At 31.7% G+C, this 20,915-nt stretch overlaps 4 non-coding genes and 1 pseudogene across 4 annotated transcripts; 4 read left to right on the top strand and 1 right to left on the bottom strand.

Moving 5' to 3' along the window:
- Positions 1-535: 535 nt before the first annotated feature.
- On the bottom strand, positions 536-20,869 carry LOC109192124 (annotated as a pseudogene).
- Positions 7,989-8,060, top strand: TRNAG-UCC. Its single transcript has one exon. It is a non-coding gene; the product is annotated as a tRNA-Gly (tRNA).
- On the top strand, positions 11,221-11,292 carry TRNAG-UCC. Its single transcript has one exon. It is a non-coding gene; the product is annotated as a tRNA-Gly (tRNA).
- TRNAE-UUC lies at positions 12,760-12,831 on the top strand. Its single transcript has one exon. It is a non-coding gene; the product is annotated as a tRNA-Glu (tRNA).
- TRNAG-UCC lies at positions 13,551-13,622 on the top strand. Its single transcript has one exon. It is a non-coding gene; the product is annotated as a tRNA-Gly (tRNA).
- Positions 20,870-20,915: the final 46 nt, after the last annotated feature.

Genomic DNA, 20,915 nt, shown 5'->3' with positions numbered 1-20,915 from the left:
GGCACCCATTAGGTTCATTAATGGTTCAAATTTTTTGTAAAAAAATAAGGTGCCAATTTAATAATTGTTGTAAACTTTTTTTTTTTGAGAAGAAATTGTTGTAAACTTTTTAATTTGTAATATTTATGAAACAAACCCTAGTATTAAATTGTGCATTTTTACCGTTAGTATTGTTCATTTTAGACTACTAGTATGAATTAAAATTGATTCTCATGTGAGCATAAACATCTATAATAGGTGTGAAGTTGAAGACATTCTCATACATTCTACCAGGAGAAATACAATCTGCTCACAAATTAATACTTCAGCACGGAAAACTCAGAAATATGCTGATTTTTTCCAAATTCTAGGATGAAAAAGGGAAAGACTAGTAAAGATGCATGGAAACAAAATCATCAAAACATTTCTTTTGAAGATTTATACAAAGATAGCCATATACATTCATCAAGACTACACATAGGACTATTTCATTCAACAAGGCATACATTCAGGCACAAATTTGCTTTTGTTCAGCGAGAGGTAACACAAGTCAAGTTTATTATTTTCTCACTGGTGTGTTTTTCGCTGTACTGTGACCAGATCTAAGGTAGAACCGTAAGTCCTGTGCAGAGCTTCAGCACACCAGCCATGGCCATAATCCACTGTTGGCATCCTAACTTCCATAGAAGGAGTTATAAGGTCCTGGGTACCTGGAATCATAACTCCTGCAAAAACTCTCAGAACGTTTGAAACATTGATTTCCATGGATACATTGATCTCGAAAACGCCTTTTGGTGCTGGAGGGATCCCTGCAATCTTAAAGTAACCTAGGAGGTGATTCTTTTCCACTGTTGTCTCATCTCTTTTCCACTGTTATCATGTCCCTTCCTTGCTTCTGGTGTTGTGTTACGATGAATTATGGGTACGAATTTGTTACCATCAGAACGAATGCCAATGCTCAGAGGAGTTGCCTGAAGGGTTAAAAAGTTCAGATCCTTAATTCCTGAAGCCACTGTTCCTTCCTGATCATCCCTTTTTCATATACTCATTGGCATCGCTTAAGCCACTGAAGGGTTGGAATGTTTGAACAACCCCCGAAAAGTATGACATGATGCACATCTTCCACTTCTTTCTTGGCATTGCTTAAGCATTGCATTATAAGAGACTCACAATTCTCAAAGAACCTTAGATATCTTTCTCCCATTTACTATGTCGACATCAGTTGAAACACTGGGTTCCATGGAAAGTTTGTGGATTGCATGCTGGGTGGAAACTCGACGCAGTCTCATTCTCTTTATGTCTTCAATTCCTTGGCTCAAGAAGAATTTATCCATATCGGGTAAGAGATGATGCATCATATTTTGAAGTCTTCACCTCCTAAAGTGCTTCCCACCAATGCCATTATCTGAGAAACTCCTCCCTGTAGCCGTCGTAATAGCTACATCGCAGTAGCCAGCACCCATATTGAATATAAGTGCGATCTTTTCACTTCCGCTGCCCATATTCTCGTGTCCAAACTGTAGCTGCTGCTGTGCATAGCAGAGCAACTGCAGTTGGTTCGGGGATCAATCTTAGAACATGAAGTTCAGCCATTGGACAGGCTCGTTCAATGCAGGTCAATTGGAATCTGCTAAATGATACTGGGATGGTAAAAACAACAATCCTTACCTGTCGTTTCAGTCGAATTTCTGCCATGGCTCTCAGTTCAACCAGAACTATTGAAAGAACTTCTTCAGGAGTAGTGGACTTCCATATATTGTTCATTAACATAGCAATAAATGGTCTGACACCAATATCCAGAGTCTGCACCAACAACGGAATGCTTTTGCATGAATGAACAACAGGATCAGTATCAACTCTTCCAATGAGGCGTTTCAAATTGAAAACCGCAGCTTCCCACAACATTTCATGCTCATGCTCCAGCTCATTGCTAACACCATCAGCAGGGACCTCATCCTTTGTTAAGAATATATGTTGTTGATGTTTTCTGTTTATACTTATTCAAATTATATTCCTTTAGAATAGGGACCTGTATATACTATTTATACCTGTTAGCTTCTTCATCAATATACAACAGTTCATTTCCTTACATGGTATCAAGAGCCAGAATTTCCTACGAAAGTGTTTTTTTTTCCTCTTTCTTTCACCCTTTATCAAATGGATGTCACTACTGATATCATTTACCTTTCTGCCACATCTAATTTTCCCATTACACTTACCTCCACAAATTTCCCAGCCTGGAGGCGCCAGGTTCACTCTACACTCGTTGGCTTCAACCTCCACGGCTATGTTGATGGTTCTGTCCAAGAACCACCTAAGTTTGCTGGTTCGGCTCAAACAACCACAAACCCAGATTATTTACATCCATGAGGCGGGTCTCATAAGATTTCAATAACTTATGATTTCGAGTATTCCCCACGAGTTCCACCTGAGAGCCATTCCATATATACTGCAACACTGCATTGAGATGTCCCAATGTCAATGGCAATTGCAATATCCGGCAAAGCTGGTGAAGTTTTTTCCTCTTCGGTGTTAGAATAATATTAATTATTATTATTATTCTATGGTTCATTATAATTTATTGTGGCTCATAATTAAATATCTATTTATAATTTAATAATGAGATAATCCTGTGATTGGCCAGTTAAGGATAATGGCAGTTTCAACTGCTCATCAGATAATATCCTCTCAGGTTGATGGAACCGGGAGATGATGGTTAACCATTTTCTGATTCTCTGGTCCTCCCCCAACCTCTCTAAAAACTAAAACTCTCTCCATCAGAGAATTAGATTAAGTGAATGTTAAAGGTCTGGAGGGAGAAATCAAGTTTCTAACTCAAGCAACTATGGGAAAACAATGGATCCAGGTATGTTCCCAGAACGCTATTTAAATACAGTATGTGAAAGGAATGTGTTCTGAAGATCTTATGTTTTAGAATTAACTTACATGTGGTATCATGAGCCTGGTTGTAGAACATATGTTTTTTCATACATTTATGTATGCGTGCGCTGTTAATGATTTCATTGATGATGCTACTCAATGTTTTCATATTTCGTAAGCATGTGATGGATTCTGTATGGTTTATATATGCTAATTAAGGTGCTAGTGTTTATATATTTACGTATGTATCCATTGTATATATGGATGTTATGGATTACAGTATAAACATTATTGTGCTAGTGCATATGCTTTCATAATTAAAAATGAAGTATCTGATGTGTTTAAACTGCGTATGCTTATGTAATTATTTATGTTGTCGCTTCCGTAATATTACTGCATATTAGTCTTATAATTAATTATGTGTTATTTATGTATGTAATGTAATCTTTTTTTTTTTTGTTTTTTTTTTTTTTGCATATTAATGTTGGTCGCTTGAAGAAAATCATGGACCAAGTCCAGATTTGCTCTTTTTCATAGGATCAAGCAACTATCTGCTTCCCAACCCGCACCGAATCATTATTCTCAAGTGCGTTATGATTTTAGAGTCTTTAATGGTTACAAATCACCTACTCTTGGAACAATGGGATCTAGGTGGATTTGGATGCCAAAAATTACTAACACAAAAGGACCCAAACAAGTATGGGTACCTAAAAGTAATTAATCTTTTTTGCAGGAAGTTTGGTATTTCGATAGCGGATGCTCTCGACATATGACCGGCAATAAAGCTAGTCTAGTTGAGTTCAAAAGTATCGAAGGACCAAACGTAGTTTTCGGTGGAAACGATCGACATGGAATGACAAAAGGAAGAACAGGCGCAATTGTGAAAAATGGTCTACGAATTGATGATGTATCTTATGTCGAAGGATTAAAATTCAACTTGCTTAGTACAAGTCAATTTTGCGACAAAGGATATCTCGTAGAATTTTACAAAAGCAAATGTTAAGTCAAAGACGAATCTACGAATGAAGTCGTACTCGCCGGATCAAGAAAGAAAAATATGTATGTTGTAGATTGGAGTACAACAAAGGATTCTGTATGCTTGATGGCAAACAATTCGAATGAAGCTAGTTGGGAATGACACAGAAGGCTAAATCATTTGAATTTCAAAACCATCAACAAGCTTGCAAGAAATAAGCTAGTCGAAGGACTACCCAATATTGTGTTCAAAAAGGATCAAATATGTGACGCATGCCAGAAAGGAAAACAAATCAAAACATCATTCAAAGCCAAAGCTCAAGAGTCAACATCAAGACCCTTAAGTCTACTGCACATGGATTTATTTGGTCCAGTAAACCCAGTAAGTATAAGTGGTAAGAAATATACATTGGTTGTTGTTGATGACTTTTCCAGGTACACATGGACAATATTCATCAATAAAAAGGATGAAGTCTTATCAAAGTTGCTAGAGCTATTGAAGCTACTGCAAGTCGAAAAGGACATGAAGATTGCAACAATACGAACCGATCGAGGAACAAAATTTGTGAACAGAGTGATTCAATCATATTGCAACTCACAAGGAATCTTACACCAATTATCTGCTGCACGAACGTCGCAACACAACGGTGTAGCTGAAAGAAGAAATCAAACACTCAAGGAAGCCGCACGAGTCATGATATCAGCCGCCGGATTACCAAAGAGATTTTGGGCAGAAGCAATCAACACGATGTGCTATACTCAAAATCGCAGTCTAATCCACAAGTCCTATAACAAAACACCATATGAGTTATGGAAAGGGAGAAAACCCAATCTCACCTATTTTCATACATTTGGTTGTAAATGTTTTGTACTTGTTAATGGAAAGTCTCACTTAAAGACTTTTGATGAGCGAGCGGACGAAGGAGCATTCTTAGGATATTCATCTACCAGCAAGGTGTATAGAATACTCAACAAATCAACCATGGTGGTAGAAGAATCAATTCACGTTGTGTTCGACGAAAATCACAACAAAAATGACAAAAATAATGGAGGTAATAATCGTGATTTAAATTCTAATGATACTTTCGAAGATAATGTGTTGCAAGAGGTAGAAGAATTAAGTGATATGGGAACTCATCAAATTGAGACAATACAAAATGTGACACTCGAAGTATCACTCACACCAACAATCGAAATTGCACCCGGAATTCCAACGGAAGAAATTCCAGTAGATGAACCCGAAGATGCCCCCGTCAACAATTCACAACAAATGGAATCACAACAAGTGATATTTCAACATGAAGGAAACTCTGAGAATCCAATAAGTTTCCAACCAAATCGAAAATGGCTAAGAAGTCACACACATGACTTAGTCATTAGAAATCCGAGGGACGGAGTAAAGACACGATCATCTACTAGGAACCAACAACAAGATGTATCAACAAGAGATGCAATGTTCTCAGGCTTTCTATCACAACTGGAGCCAAAAGAAATTGATGAAGCTTTAGCCGATCCAAGTTGTATAGATACCATGCAAGAGGAACTAGATCAATTCAAGAGCAATGACGTATGGAAACTTGTTCCAAGACCAACGCACCAAAATGTAATTGGGACTAAATGGGTCTTTAGGAACAAAGCAAATGAAGATGGCGTCATTGTTAGGAATAAAGCAAGATTAGTTGCGAAGGGGTATTCACAAGAAGAAGGCATTGATTTTGATTAGACATTCACCCTCGTCACACGACTCAAAGCAATCCGGATATTCCTAGCATATGCAGCGCACAAGAATTTCATCGTATACCAAATGGACGTAAAGAGCGCATTTCTTAACGGCTTACTTAAAGAAGAAGTTTACGTTGAACAACCACCCGATTTTGAGGTAAAAGACGTTGGTGATCAAGTCTACAAATTAAAGATGGCATTGTATGGGTTAAAACAAGCTCCGCGAGCTTGGTACGACACCTTGTCAATGTTCCTAATTAGTTGTTGATTCACCAATGGTCTAGTCGATAAAACCCTCTTTAGAATTCAAGAAAATAATCACATTTTATTAGTACAAATTTATGTTTATGATATTATCTTTGGAAGTACTGATAAATCTTTATGTGAGAAATTTTCTAAGCATGCAGAACAGGTTCGAGATGAGTATGATGGGAGAATTAAATTACTTTTTGGGACTGCAAGTCAAGCAACTTGAAGAAGGAATTTTCATAAAACAAATTGGTTCAATCGGTTATTGAAACTTGAAATGAAATCTTCGTATTATTTTGATTGTTTTCATTTTGATTGTTTTTTTCTATATTACCCTCTATTATATAACTTACTTTTTCATAAATACACATGGACCCCGTCAGTGTATACTTTTGTAACAAAATATTCAGTTAATTATTTATTATTTTTAACTTACTCATTGATTTTCATAAGAAGGTCATTGGTTCGATCCTAAGGAAGACACACAAGAAGAAATATTGCATTGAATCCAAGAATTGTTTAAGCATATGCGCTTAGGCCTCACCAGAAAATAGAGATTTGAAAATTACATAATTCATATTCTCATTAACATTATGACATTCCCGGTTGAGAATGTTGATGTCATAGTGTTATACAAAGAAAGTACCATATAATGAAATTGTGTTTGTAGTCCAACGGTTAGGATAATTGCCTTCCAAGCAATAGACCCGGGTTTGACTCCTGGCAAACGCATTACCTTTGCATTCGTTAAGCCTCTCGAATCAAGCAAACCAAACATGCAAGCCCTAGAGCTTAATTTAGTTAAGTTTGGCTTCTCGATTTAAGCAACCCTATGGACTAAACTCTTTTCAAATTTAATAATTTATTATATAAGTTCCATTTTATATATATTATTTTAGATAAAATTTATATTCACACTTCTATTAAACAAACTTTTATATTTTAACAGTTTGTAAATTATATATCAATTTATTCACCTCTTATTATTTTTAAACTATCTACTAAAACAAGTTGGTTCAATCGGTTGTCGAAACTTGAAATGAAATCTTCGTATTATTTTGATTGTTTTCATTTTTATTGTTTTTTTCTATATTACCCTCTATTATATAACTTACTTTTTCATAAATACACATGGACCCCGTCAGTGTATAATTTTGTAACAAAATATTCAGTTAATTATTTATTATTTTTAACTTACTCATTGATTTTAATAAGAAGGTCATTGGTTCGATCCTAAGGAAGACACACAAGAAGAAATATTGCATTGAATCCAAGAATTGTTTAAGGATATGCGCTTAGACCTCACCAAAAAATAGAGATTCGAAAATTACATAATTCATATTCTCATTAACATTATGACATTCTCGGCTGAGAATGTAGATGTCATAGCGTTATACAAAGAAAGTACCATATAATGAAATTGCGTTTATAGTCCAATGGTTAGGATAATTGCCTTCCAAGCAATAAACCCAGGTTTGACTCCCCACAAATGCATTACCTTTGCATTCGTTAAGAATCTCGAATTAAGCAAACCAAACAAGCAGCCCTTGAGCTTAATTTTATTAAGTTTGGCTTCTCGATTTAAGCAACCCTATGGACTAAACTCTTTTCAAATTTAATAATTTATTATATAAATTCCATTTTATATATATTATTTTAAATAAAATTTATCATCACACTTCTATTAAACAAACTTTTATATTTTACCAGTTTGTAATTTTGATATCAATTTATTCACCTCTTCATATTTTTAAAATATCTAGTAAAACAAGTTGGTTCAATCGGTTGTTGAAACTTGAAATGAAATCTTCGTATAATTTTGATTGTTTTCATTTTGATTGTTTTTTTCTACATTACCCTCTATTATATCAAATAGTTTTTCATAAATATACATGCACCCCGTCAGTGTAAACTTTTGTAACAAAATATTCTGTTAATTATTTATTATTTTTATATTACTCATTGATTTTCATAAGAAGGTCTTTGGTTCGAACCTAAGGAAGACACACAAGAAGAAATATTGCATTGAATCCAAGAATTGTTTAAGGATATGCTCTTAGGGCTCACCAAGAAATAGAGATTCGAAAATTACATAATTAATATTCTCATTAACATTATGACATTCCCAGTTGAGAATGTAGATGTCATAGTATTATACAAAGAAAGTACCATATAATGAAACTGCGTTTGTAGTCCAATGGTTAGGATAATTGCCTTCCAAGCAATAGACCCGGGTTTGACTGCCGGCAAACGCGTTACCTTTGCATTCGTTAAACCTCTCGAATTAAGCAAACCACACATGAAGCCCATACCCGGGATTGACTCCTGCAAACCCAAACATCCAGCCCTATAGCTTAATTTATTTAAGTTTGGCTTCTCGATTTAAGCAACCCTATGGACTAAACTCTTTTCAAATTTAATAATTTATTATATAAATTCCATTTTATATATATTATTTTAATTAAAATTTATATTCACACTTCTATTCAACAAACTTTTATATTTTACCAGTTTGTAATTTATATATCAATTTATTCTCCTCTTAATATTTTTAAAATATCTACTAAAACAAGTTGGTTCAATCGGTTGTTGAAACTTGAAATGAAAGCTTCCTATAATTTTGATTGTGGCAATTTTTATTATTTTTTTTTACATTACCCTCTATTATATCACTTACTTTTTTCATAAATACACATAGACCCCGTCTGTGTATACTTTTGTAACAAAATATTCTGTTAATTATTTATTATTTTTAACTTATTGATTTGTATAAGAAGGTCTTTGGTTCGAACCAAAGGAAGACACACATGAAGAAATATTGCATTGAATCCAAGAATTGTTTAAGGATATGCGCTTAGGCCTCACCTAGAAATAGAGATTCGAAAATTACATAATTCATATTCTCATTAACATTACAACATTCCCGGTTGAGAATGTAGATGTCATAACGTTATACAAAAAAAGTACCTTATCATGAAATTGCGCTTGTAGTCCAATGGTTAGGATAATTGCCATCAAAGTAATAGACCCGGGTTTGACTCTCGGTAAATGCATTACTTTTGAATTCGTGAAGCAAACATGCAGCCCTAGAGCTTAATTTCGTTAAGTTTGGCTTTTCGATTTAAGCAACCCTATGGACTAAACTCTTTTCAAATTTAATAATTCATTATACAAATTCTATTATCTATATATTATTTTAAATAAAATTTACATTCACACTACTACTAAACAAACGTTTATATTTTACCAATTTGTAATTTTGATATCAATTTATTCACCTCTTAATATATTTAAAATATCTACTAAAACAAGTTGGTTCAATCGGTTGTTGAAACTTGAAATGAAAGCTTCTTATAATTTTGATTTTTGTAATTTTTATTATTTTTTTCTACATTACCCTCTATTATATCACTTACTTTTTCATAAATACACATGGACCGCGTCAGTGTATACTTTTGTAACAAAATATTCTGGTAATTATTTATTGTTTTTAACTTACTCATTGATTTTCATAAGATGGTCTTTGGTTCGAACCTACGGAAGACACACAAGAAGAAATATTGCATTGAATGCAAGAATTGTTTAAGGATATGCGCTTAGGCCTCACCTAGAAAGAGAGATTCGAAAATTACATAATTCATATTCTCATTAACATTATGACATTCCCGGTTGAGAATGTAGATATCATAGCGTTATACAAAAAAAGTACCATTTAATGAAATTGGATTTGTAGTCCAACGGTTAGGATAATTGCCTTCCAAGCAATAAACCCGGTTTCGACTCCCGGCAAACGCATAACCTTTGCATTCGTTAAGCCTCTCGAATTAAGCAAACCACACATGCAGCCCAGACCCGGGTTTGACTCCCGGCAACGCATTACCTTTGCATTCTTAAAAGCCTCTCGATTTAAGCAAACCAAACATGCAGCCCTAGAGCTTAATTTAGTTAAGTTTGGCTTCACGATTTAAGCAACCCTATGGACTAAACTCTTTTCAAATTTAATAATTTATTATATAAATTCCATTATATATAAATTATTTTAAATAAAATTTATATTCAAACTTCTATTAAACAAACTTTTATATTTTACCTGTTTGTAATTTTGATATCAATTTATTCAACTCTAAATATTTTTAAAATATCTACTAAAACAAGTTGTTTCAAACGGTTGTTGAAACTTGAAATGAAAGCTTCGTATTATTTTAATTTTTGTAATTTTTATTATTATTTTTCTACATTACCCTCTATTATATCACTTACTTTTTCATAAATACACATGGAACCCGTCTGTGTATACTTTTGTAACAAAATATTCTGTGAATTATTTATTGTTTTTAACTTACTCATTGATTTTCATAAGAAGGTCTTCGGTTCGAACCTAAGGAAGACACACATGTAGAAATATTGCATTGAATCCAAGAATTGTTTAAGGATATTCGCTTAGGCCTCACCTAGAAATAGAGATTCGAAAATTACGTAATTCATATTCTCATTAACATTATGACATTCCCGATTTAGAATGTAGATATCATAGCGTTATACAAAAAAAGTACCATTTAATGAAATTGGATTTGTAGTCCAACGGTTAGGATAATTGCCTTCCAAGCAATAAACCCGGTTTCGACTCCCGGCAAACGCATAACCTTTGCATTCGTTAAGCCTCTCGAATTAAGCAAACCACACATGCAGCCCAGACCCGGGTTTGACTCCCGGCAACGCATTACCTTTGCATTCTTAAAAGCCTCTCGATTTAAGCAAACCAAACATGCAGCCCTAGAGCTTAATTTAGTTAAGTTTGGCTTCACGATTTAAGCAACCCTATGGACTAAACTCTTTTCAAATTTAATAATTTATTATATAAATTCCATTATATATATATTATTTTAAATAAAATTTATATTCTCACTTCTATTCTACAACATTTTATATTTTACCACTTTGAAATTTTGATATCAATTTATTCACCTATTAATATTTTTAAAATATCTACTAAAACAAGTTGGTTCAATCGGTTGTTGAAACTTGAAATGAGAGCTTCGTATTATTTTGATTTTAGTAATTTTTTTTTTGTTTTTTTTTTATATATTACCCTCTTTTATATCATTTACTTTTTCATAAATACACATGCACCCCATGAGTGTAAACTTTTGTAACAAAATATTCTGTTAATTATTTATTATTTTTATCTTACTCATTGATTTTCATAAGAAGGTCTTCGGTTCGAACCTAAGGACGACACACAAGAAGAAATATTGCATGGAATCTAAGAATTGTTTAAGGATATGCGCTTAGGCCTCACCTAGAAATAGAGATTCGAAAATTACGTAATTCATATTCTCATTAACATTATGACATTCCCGATTTAGAATGTAGATGTCATTGCGTTATACAAACAAAGTACCATATAATGAAATTGCGTTTGTAGTCCAACGGTTAGGATAATTGCCTTCCAAGTAATAGACCCGGGTTCGACTCCCGGCAAAAGCATTACCTTTGCATTCGTTAAGCCTCCCGAATTAAGCAAACCAAACACACAACCCTAGAGCCTAGAGCTTAAATTCGTTAAATTTGGCTTCTCGGTTTAAGCAACCCTATGGACTAAACTCTTTTTAAATTTAATAATTTATTATATAAATTCCATTATATATATATTATTTTAATTAAAATTTATATTCACACTTCTATTAAACAAACTTTCATATTTTTTGCCGGTTTGTAATTTTGATATCAATTTATTCACCTATTAATATTTTTAAAATATCTACTAAAACAAGTTGGTTCAATCGGTTGTTGAAACTTGAAATGAAAGCTTCGTATTATTTTGATTTTTGTAATTTTAATTAATTTTTTCTACATTACCTTTTGTTATATCACTTACTTTTTGTTAAATACACATGCACCCCGTCAGTGAAAACTTTTGTAACAAAATATTCTGTTAATTATCTATTATTTTTATATTACTTATTGATTATCATAAGAGGGTCTTTGGTTCGAACCTAAGGAAGACACACAAAGAAGAAATATTGCATGGAATACAAGAATTGTTTAAGGATATGCGCTTAGGCCTCACATAGAAATAGAGTTTCGAAAATTACATAATTCATATTCTCATTAACATTATGACATTCCCGGTTTAGAATGTAGGTGGCAGAGCGTTATACAAACAAAGTACCATATAATGAAATTGCGATTGTAGTCCAACGGTTAGGATAATTGCCTTCCAAGCAATAGACTCGGGTTCGACTCCTGGCAAACGCATTACCTTTGCATTCGTTAAGCTTACCGAATTAAGCAAACCAAACATACAGCCCTAGAGCCTAGAGCTTAAATTCGTTAAATTTGGCTTCTCCGTTTAAGCAACCCTATGGACTAAACTCTTTTTAAATTTAATAATTTATTATATAAATTCCATTTTATATATATTATTTTAAATAAAATTTATATTCTCACTTCTATTCAACAACCTTTTATATTTTACCACTTTGTAATTTTGATATCAATTTATTCACCTATTAATATTTTTAAAATATCTACTAAAACAAGTTGGTTCAATCGGTTGTTGAAACTTGAAATGAAAGCTTCGTATTATTTTGATTTTTGTAATTTTTATTGTTTTTTTCTACATTACCCACTATTATATCACTTACTTTTTCATAAATACACGTGCACCCCATCAGTGTAAACTTTTGTAACAAAATATTCTATTAATTATTTATTATTTTTAACATACTCATTGATTTTCATAAGAAGGTCTTCGGTTCGAACCTAAGGAAGACACACATGTAGAAATATTGCATTGAATCCAAGAATTGTTTAAGGATATTCGCTTAGGCCTCACCAAGAAATAGTGATCCGAAAATTACATAATTCATATTCCCATTAACATTAAGACATTCCCTGTTGATAATGTAGATGTCATAGCGTTACACAAAGAAAGTACCATATAATGAAATTGCATTTGTAGTCCAATGGTTAGGATAATTGCATTTCAAGAAATAGACCCGGGTTCGACTCCCGGCAAATGCATTATCTTTTCATTTGTTAAGCCTCCCGAATTAAGCAAACCAAACACACAGCCTAGAGCTTAAATTCGTTAAATTTGGCTTCTCGATTTAAGCAACCCTATGGACTAAACTCTTTTAAAATTTAATAATTTATTATATAAATTCCATAAATTTAATAATTTATTATATAAATTCCATTTTATATATATTATTTTAAATAAAATTTATATTCACACTTCTATTAAACAAACTTTCTTATTTTACCGGTTTGTAATTTTGATATCAATTTATTCACCTATTAATATTTTTAAAATATCTACAAAAACAAGTTGCTTCATTCGGTTCTTGAAATTTGAAATGAAAGCTTCGTATTATTTTGATTTTTGTAATTTTAATTATTTTTTTCTACATTACCCTCTGTTATATCACTTACTTTTTGTTAAATACACATGCACCCCGTCAGTGAAAACTTTTGTAACATTATATTCTGTTAATTATCTATTATTTTTATATTACTTATTGATTTTCATAAGAAGGTCTTTGGTTCGAACCTAAGGAAGACACACAAAGAAGAAATATTGCATGGAATACAAGAATTGTTTAAGGATATGCGCTTAGGCCTCACATAGAAATAGAGTTTCGAAAATTACATAATTCATATTCTCATTAACATTATGACATTCCCGGTTTAGAATGTAGATGTCATAGCGTTATACAAACAAAGTACCATATAATGAAATTGCGTTTGTAGTCCAACGGTTAGGATAATTGCCTTCCAAGCAATAGACCCGGGTTCGACTCCCGGCAAACGCATTACCCAAGCTTACCGAATTATTAAGCAAACCAAACACACAGCCTTAGAGCATAGAGCTTAAGTTCGTTAAATTTGGCTTCTCGATTTAAGCAACCCTATGGACTAAACTCTTTTTAAATTTAATAATTTATTATATAAATTCCATTTTATATATATTATTTTAAATAAAATTTATATTCTCACTTCTATTCAACAACCTTTTATATTTTACCACTTTGTAATTTTGATATCAATTTATTCACCTAATAATATTTTTAAAATATCTACTAAAACAAGTTGGTTCAATCGGTTTTTGAAACTTGAAATGAAAGCTTCGTTTTATTTTGATTTTTGTAATTTTTATTTTGTTTTTTTATATATTACCCTCTATTATATCATTTACTTTTTCATAAATACACATGCACCCCGTCAGTGAAAACTTTTGTAACAAAATATTCTGTTAATTATCTATTATTTTTATATTACATATTGATTTTCATAAGAAGGTCTTTGGTTCGAACCTAAGGAAGACACACATGTAGAAATATTGCATTGAATCCAAGAATTGTTTAAGGATATTCGCTTAGGCCTCACCAAGAAATAGTGATCCGAAAATTACATAATTCATATTCCCATTAACATTAAGACATTCCCTGTTGAGAATGTAGATGTCATAGCATTACACAAAGAAAGTACCATATAATGAAAGTGCATTTGTAGTCCAACGGTTAGGATAATTGCATTCCAAGAAATAGGCTCGGGTTCAACTCTCGGCAAACGCATTACCTTTGTATTTGTTAAACCTCCCGAATTAAGCAAACCAAACATGCAGCCCTAGAGCTTAGAGCTTAATTTTGTTAAGTTTGGCTTCTCGATTTAAGCAACCCTATGGAGTAAACTCTTTTCAAATTTAATAATTTATTATATAAATTCCATTTTATATATATTAGTTTAAATAAAATTTATATTCACACTTCTATTAAACAAACTTTTATATTTTAACAGTTTGAAATTTTGATATCAATTTATTCACCTATTAATATTTTTAAAATATCTGCTAAAACAAGTTGGTTCAATCGGTTGCTGAAACTTGAAATGAAAGCTTCGTATTATTTTGATTTTTGTAATTTTTATTATTTTTTTCTACATTACCCTCTATTATATTACTTACTTTTTCATAAATACACATGGACCCCGTCAGTGTATACTTTTGTAACAAAATATTCTGTTAATTATATATTATTTTTAACTTATTGATTTTCATAAGAAGGTCTTTGGTTCGAACCAAAGGAAGACACACATGAAGAAATATTGCATTGAATCCAAGAATTGTTTAAGGATATGCGCTTAGGCCTCACCTAGAAATAGAGATTTGAAAATAACATAATTCATATTCTCATTAACATTATGACGTCTCCGGTTGAGAATGTAGATGTCATTTCTTTATACAAAGAAACTACCATATAATGAAATTGTGTTTGTAGTCCAACGGTTAGGATAATTGCCTTCCAAGCAATAGACCTGGGTTTAACTCCCGGCAAATGCATTAGATTTTACATTCGTCAGGTATGGACTAAACTCTTTTCAAATTTAATAATTTATTATATAAATTCCATTTTATAAATATTATTTTAAATAAAATTTATATTCACACTTCTATTAAAAAAACTTTTATATTTTCCCAGTTTGTAATTTTGATATCAATTTATTGATCTATTAATATTTTTATAATATCTACTAAAAGAAGTTGGTTCAATCGGTTTTGATTTTTGTAATTTTTATTGTTTTTTTATACATTACCCTCTATTATATCACTTACTTTTTTATAAATACACATGCACCCCATCAGTGTAAACTTTTGTAACAAAATATTTTATTAATTATTATTATTTTTAACATACTCATTGATTTTCATAAGAAGGTCTTTGGTTCGAAACGAAGGAAGACACACATGTAGAAATATTGCATTGAATCAAAGAATTGTTTTAGGATATGCGCTTAGGCCTCACCAAGAAATAGAGATCCGAAAATTTCATAATTCATATTCTCATTAACATTATGACATTCCCAGTTGAGAATGTAGATGTCATAGCGTTATACAAAGAAAGTACGACATAATGAAATTGCGTTTGTAGTCCAACGGTTAGGATAATTGCCTTCGAAGCAATAAACCTGGGTTCGACTCTTGGCAAATGCATTATGTTTGCATTCGTTAAGCCTCCTGAATTAAGCAAACAGTACGTGCTGCCCTAGAGCTTAATTTCGTTAAATTTGTCTTCTCGATTTAAGCAACCCTAAGGACTAAACTCTTTTCAAATTGAATAATTTATTATATAAATTCCATTTTATTTATATTATTTTAAATAAAATTTATATCCAAACTTCTATTAAACAAACTTTTATATTTTTCCAGTTTGTAATTTTGATATCAATTTATTCACCTATTAATATTTTTAAAATATCTACTAAAACGAGTTGGTTCAATCGGTTGTTGAAACTCGAAATGATAGCTTCGTATTATTTCGATTTTTGTAATTTTTATTGTTTTTTTTTCTACATTACCCTCTATTATATCACTTACTTTTTCATAAATACACATGGACCCCGTCAGTGTATACTTTTGTAACAAAATATTCTGGTAATTATTTATTATTTTTAACTTACGCACTGATTATCATAAGAAGGTCTTTGGTTCGAACCTAAGGAAGACATACATGAAGAAATATTGCATTGAATCCAAGAATTGTTTAAGGATATGCGCTTAGGCCTCACCTAGAAATAGAGATTCGAAAATTACATAATTCAAATTCTCATTAACATTATGACATTCCCGGTTGAGAATGTAGATGTCATAGCGTTATACAAAGAAAGTACCATATAATAAAAATGCATTTGTAGTCCAATGGTTAGGATAATTGCCTTCATAGCTATAGACTCGGGTTTGACTCCCGGTAAATGCATTACTTTGGCATTCTTTAAGCCTCTCGAATTTAGCAAACCAAATATGCAGCCCTAGAGCTTAATTTTGTTAAGTTTGGCTTCTCGATTTAAGCAACCCTATGGACTAAACTCTTTTCAAATTTAATAATTTATTATATAAATTCCATTTTATATATATTAATTTAAATAAAATTTATATTCACACTTCTATTCAACAAACTTTTATATTTTACCAGTTTGTAATTTTGATATCAATTTAATTCAGCTCTTAATATTTTTAAAATATCCACTAAAACAAGTTGGTTCAATTGGTAGTTGAAACTTGAAATGAAAGATTCGTATTATTTTTATTTTTGTAATTTTTATTATTTTTTTCTACGTTACCCTCTATTACATCACTTACTTTTTCATAAATACACATGGACCTCGTCAGTGTATATTTTTGTAACAAAATATTCTGTGAATTATTTATTGTTTTTAACTTATTGATTTTCATAAGAAGGTCTTTGGTTCGAACCTAAGGAAGACACACAAGAAGAAATATTGCAACGAATCCAAGAATTGTTTAAGGATATGCGCTTAGGCCTCACCTAGAAATAGAGATTCGATAATTACATAATTCATATTCTCATTAACATTATGACATTCCTCGTTGAGAATGTAGATGTCATCGCGTTATTCAAAGAAAGTACCATATAATGAAAAAGCACCCCTATGGACTAAACTCTTTTCAATTTTAATAATTTATTATATAAATTCCATTATATATATATTATTTTAAATAAAATTTATATTCACACTTCTATTAAACAAACTTTTATATTTTTCCAGTTTATAATTTTGATATCAATTTATTCACCTCTAAATATTTTTAAAATATCTACTAAAACAAGTTGGTTCAATCGGTTGTTGAAACTTGAAATGAAAGCTTCGTATTATTTTGATTTTTGTAATTTTTATTATTTGTTTCTACATTACCCACTATTAAATCACTTACGTTTTCATAAATACAGATGGAACCCGTAAGTGTATACTTTTGTAACAAAATATTCTGTGAATTATTTATTGTTTTTAACTTACTCATTGATTTTCATAAGAAGGTCTTTAATTCGAACCTAAGGAAGACATACAAGAAGAAATATTGCATTGAATCCAAGAATTGTTTATGGATATACGCTTAGGCTTCACCTAGAAATTGAGATTCGAAAATTACATAATTCATATTCTAATTAACATTATGACATTCCCGGTTGAGAATGTAGATGTCATAGCGTTATAGAAAGAAAGTACCATATAATGAAATTGCGTTCGTAGTCCAACAATTAGGATAATTGCCTTCCAAACAATAGACCAGGGTTCGAGTCCTGACAAACGCATTACCTTTGCAATCCTTAAGCGAATTAAGCAAACCAAACATGTAGCCCTAGAGCCTAGAGCTAAATTTGGCTTCTCGATTTAAGCAACCCTATGAACTAAACTCTTTTCAAATTGAATAATTTATTATATAAATTCCATTTTATATATATTATTTTAAATAAAATTTATATTCACACATCTATTAAACAAACTTTTATATTTTACCAGTTTGTAATTTTGATATCAATTTATTCACCTATTTATATTTTTAAAATATCTACTAAAACAAGTTGGTTCAATCGGTTGTTGAAACTTGAAATGGAAGCATCGTATTATTTTGATTTTTGAAATTTTAATTATTTTTTCCTACATTACCCTCTATTATATCACTTATTCTTTCATAAATACACATGGACCCCGTTAGTGTATACTTTTGTAACAAAATATTCTGTTAATTATTTATTATTTTTAACTTATTGATTTTCATAAGAAGGTCTTTGGTTCGAACCTAAGGAAGACACACATGAAGAAATATTTCATTGAATCCATGAATTGTTTAAGGATATGCGCTTAGGCCTCACCTAGAAATAGAGATTCGAAAATTACATAATTCATATTCTCATTAACATTATGACGTTTCCGGTTGAGAATGTAGATGTCATAGCGTTATACAAAGAAAGTACCATATAATGAAATTGCGTTTGTAGTCCAACGGTTAGGATATTTGCTTTCCTAGCAATAGACTTGGGTTCAACTCTCGGCAAACGCATTACCTTTGCATTCGTTAAGCCTCTCGAATTACGCAAACCAAAAATGCAGCCCTAGAGCTTAATTTCGTAAAGTTTGGATTCTCGATTTAAGCAACCCTATGGACTAAACTCTTTTCATATTTAATAATTTATTATATAAATTCCATTTTATATATATTATTTTAAATGAAATTTATATTCACACTTCTGTTAAACAAACTTTTATATTTTACCACTTCACTACAAGAAAAATGCACATAGACAACGGTTAATAACCGGTGTCGTAGGGGTATAATTTCTGTTGTTGAAGCCGGTGTTGTTGTAAGTCCCGCGCATAGACAACGGTTTTTTAACCGTTGTCTTTTCTAGAAACAACAACGGTTTGTTAACCGTTGTCTATTAAGTGTTGTTGAAGCTGGTGTTGTTGTAAGTCACGCACATAGACAACAGTTAATAACCGTTGTCTTTTCTAGAAACGACAACAGTTTTTTAACTGTTGTCTATTAAGTGTTGTTGAAACCGGTGTTGTTAAAAGTCACGCACATAGACAACGGTTAATAACCGTTGTCTTTACTAGAAACGACAACGGTTTTTTAACTGTTGTCTATTAAGTGTTGTTGAAACCGGTGTTGTTAAAAGTCATGCACATAGACAACGGTTTTTAACCGTTGTCTTTTCTATAAACGACAACGATTTTTTAACCGTTGTCTATAAAGTGTTGTTGAAACCGGTGTTGTTAAAATTCATGAACATAGACAACGGTTTTTAACCGTTGTCGTTTCTTTCAAAGACAACAATTTTTGACCCGTTGTCTATTCAATGTTGTTGAAACCGGTGTTGTTAAAAGTGATGCACATAGACAACGGTTTTTAACTGTTGTCTTTTCTTTAAAAGACAACAGTTATAAAACGTTGTCTATTGTTTGTTGTTGAAATCGCTGTTGTTAAAAGTCACGCCCATAAACTGTTGTCTTTTGTAGAAAAGGCAACAGTTTCAAACTGTTGTCTATTGTAAAATAGACAACGGTTTTTAACCGTTGTCTCAATCCATTTTTAACCTGCTTAAATTTTAATTATATAAAAAAAATAAATTTATCCATCCACCATGGCCACGTGTAGTTACATAATTTTGCAGAAGCTAAGCAAGGTTCAAAATAACAAGTCAAAATACTTTCATTACCAATTGTAATCGAATCATCATCCAAGTCATAATACTACAAAAAACAATTCTACGAACCAAGTCTAAATGATTACAACGTCAAATCATACATACTCTATATAACTTGATAGAATATCGGCTTATTCTGAACGCACCATATCAATAACCGCTTTGTCATAATCAATTTGTTGGAACTACATGTAAAAAGTGAGTAAATAAATTAGTATAGATATAATAAATTTGCAATGAAATGCGAAATAAGTTAGGAGTAATTCGGAAAGCAAAAAAAGTAGCACAGAAGAAAGTCAAATATTTGCTAATTTGCTGAAAAGAGATTCCCATATTAAAGAATTAAAGTTGAACTTCCATGAACAGAACAACATCAAATTAACTGCTTTTTCAAAAAACATGCATAACCCTATTATACATACACTGCTAAGTGCTAACAAACATTATTAAACTGCACAAGATCAGATCAGATCAGAAGAAGTAGTACAGTATACGTACCATGATTGGAATTTGGAGGAGTTCTTCACAGACCTCAGACACACGGGACTGCCTCCAAACCAACCTCCACTCTCAGATAAATAATGAAGAAGCTAAGCAACCTTTGATACTAGCAGGATGGCCAGATGCAATGAATCTCATGAATCAATGTTGGAATCTTTGGATATCAATAAGAAGATCCCTTTTTTGGCAACTTCTTTTAGTTGTTATGATAATTGCTACAATGTTGCTATTATCATTCATACACTTGTTTTGAACAATGAAGACACATAGAGATGTTAGACAGCCATTTTGAAATACCTTGAAAAGAATAATGTTTATCCTGCTATGCAACTTCTCTGTTGTCTCTTCTTTTGGAATCCTTAAAGGGGCAATCAGATTTTCTGTCAGAAGTGCAGCTTGTGAATCAAAGAAAAAAGCTCCAACGCGCATCCAGTCTGCCAAGTTATTGAGAAAAATCAGGGAGATGAAGTACCCTGTAATGAAATGCTTTTGTTGAGAGTAAAGCTGAAGTGAACAAAGAAAGGGTAAAGAATCATAGGACTACCATCTGCCATTAATTGATCATTACATCAGATTGTAAAAATACATAAGTTTACTTGT

Source organism: Ipomoea nil, unplaced genomic scaffold (assembly GCF_001879475.1).
Source record: "Ipomoea nil cultivar Tokyo-kokei standard unplaced genomic scaffold, Asagao_1.1 scaffold1769, whole genome shotgun sequence".
Lineage (NCBI taxonomy): Eukaryota > Viridiplantae > Streptophyta > Magnoliopsida > Solanales > Convolvulaceae > Ipomoea > Ipomoea nil.
The sequence above is the reverse complement of the archived record's forward strand: the minus strand, read 5'-3'. Positions and strand labels throughout refer to the sequence as shown.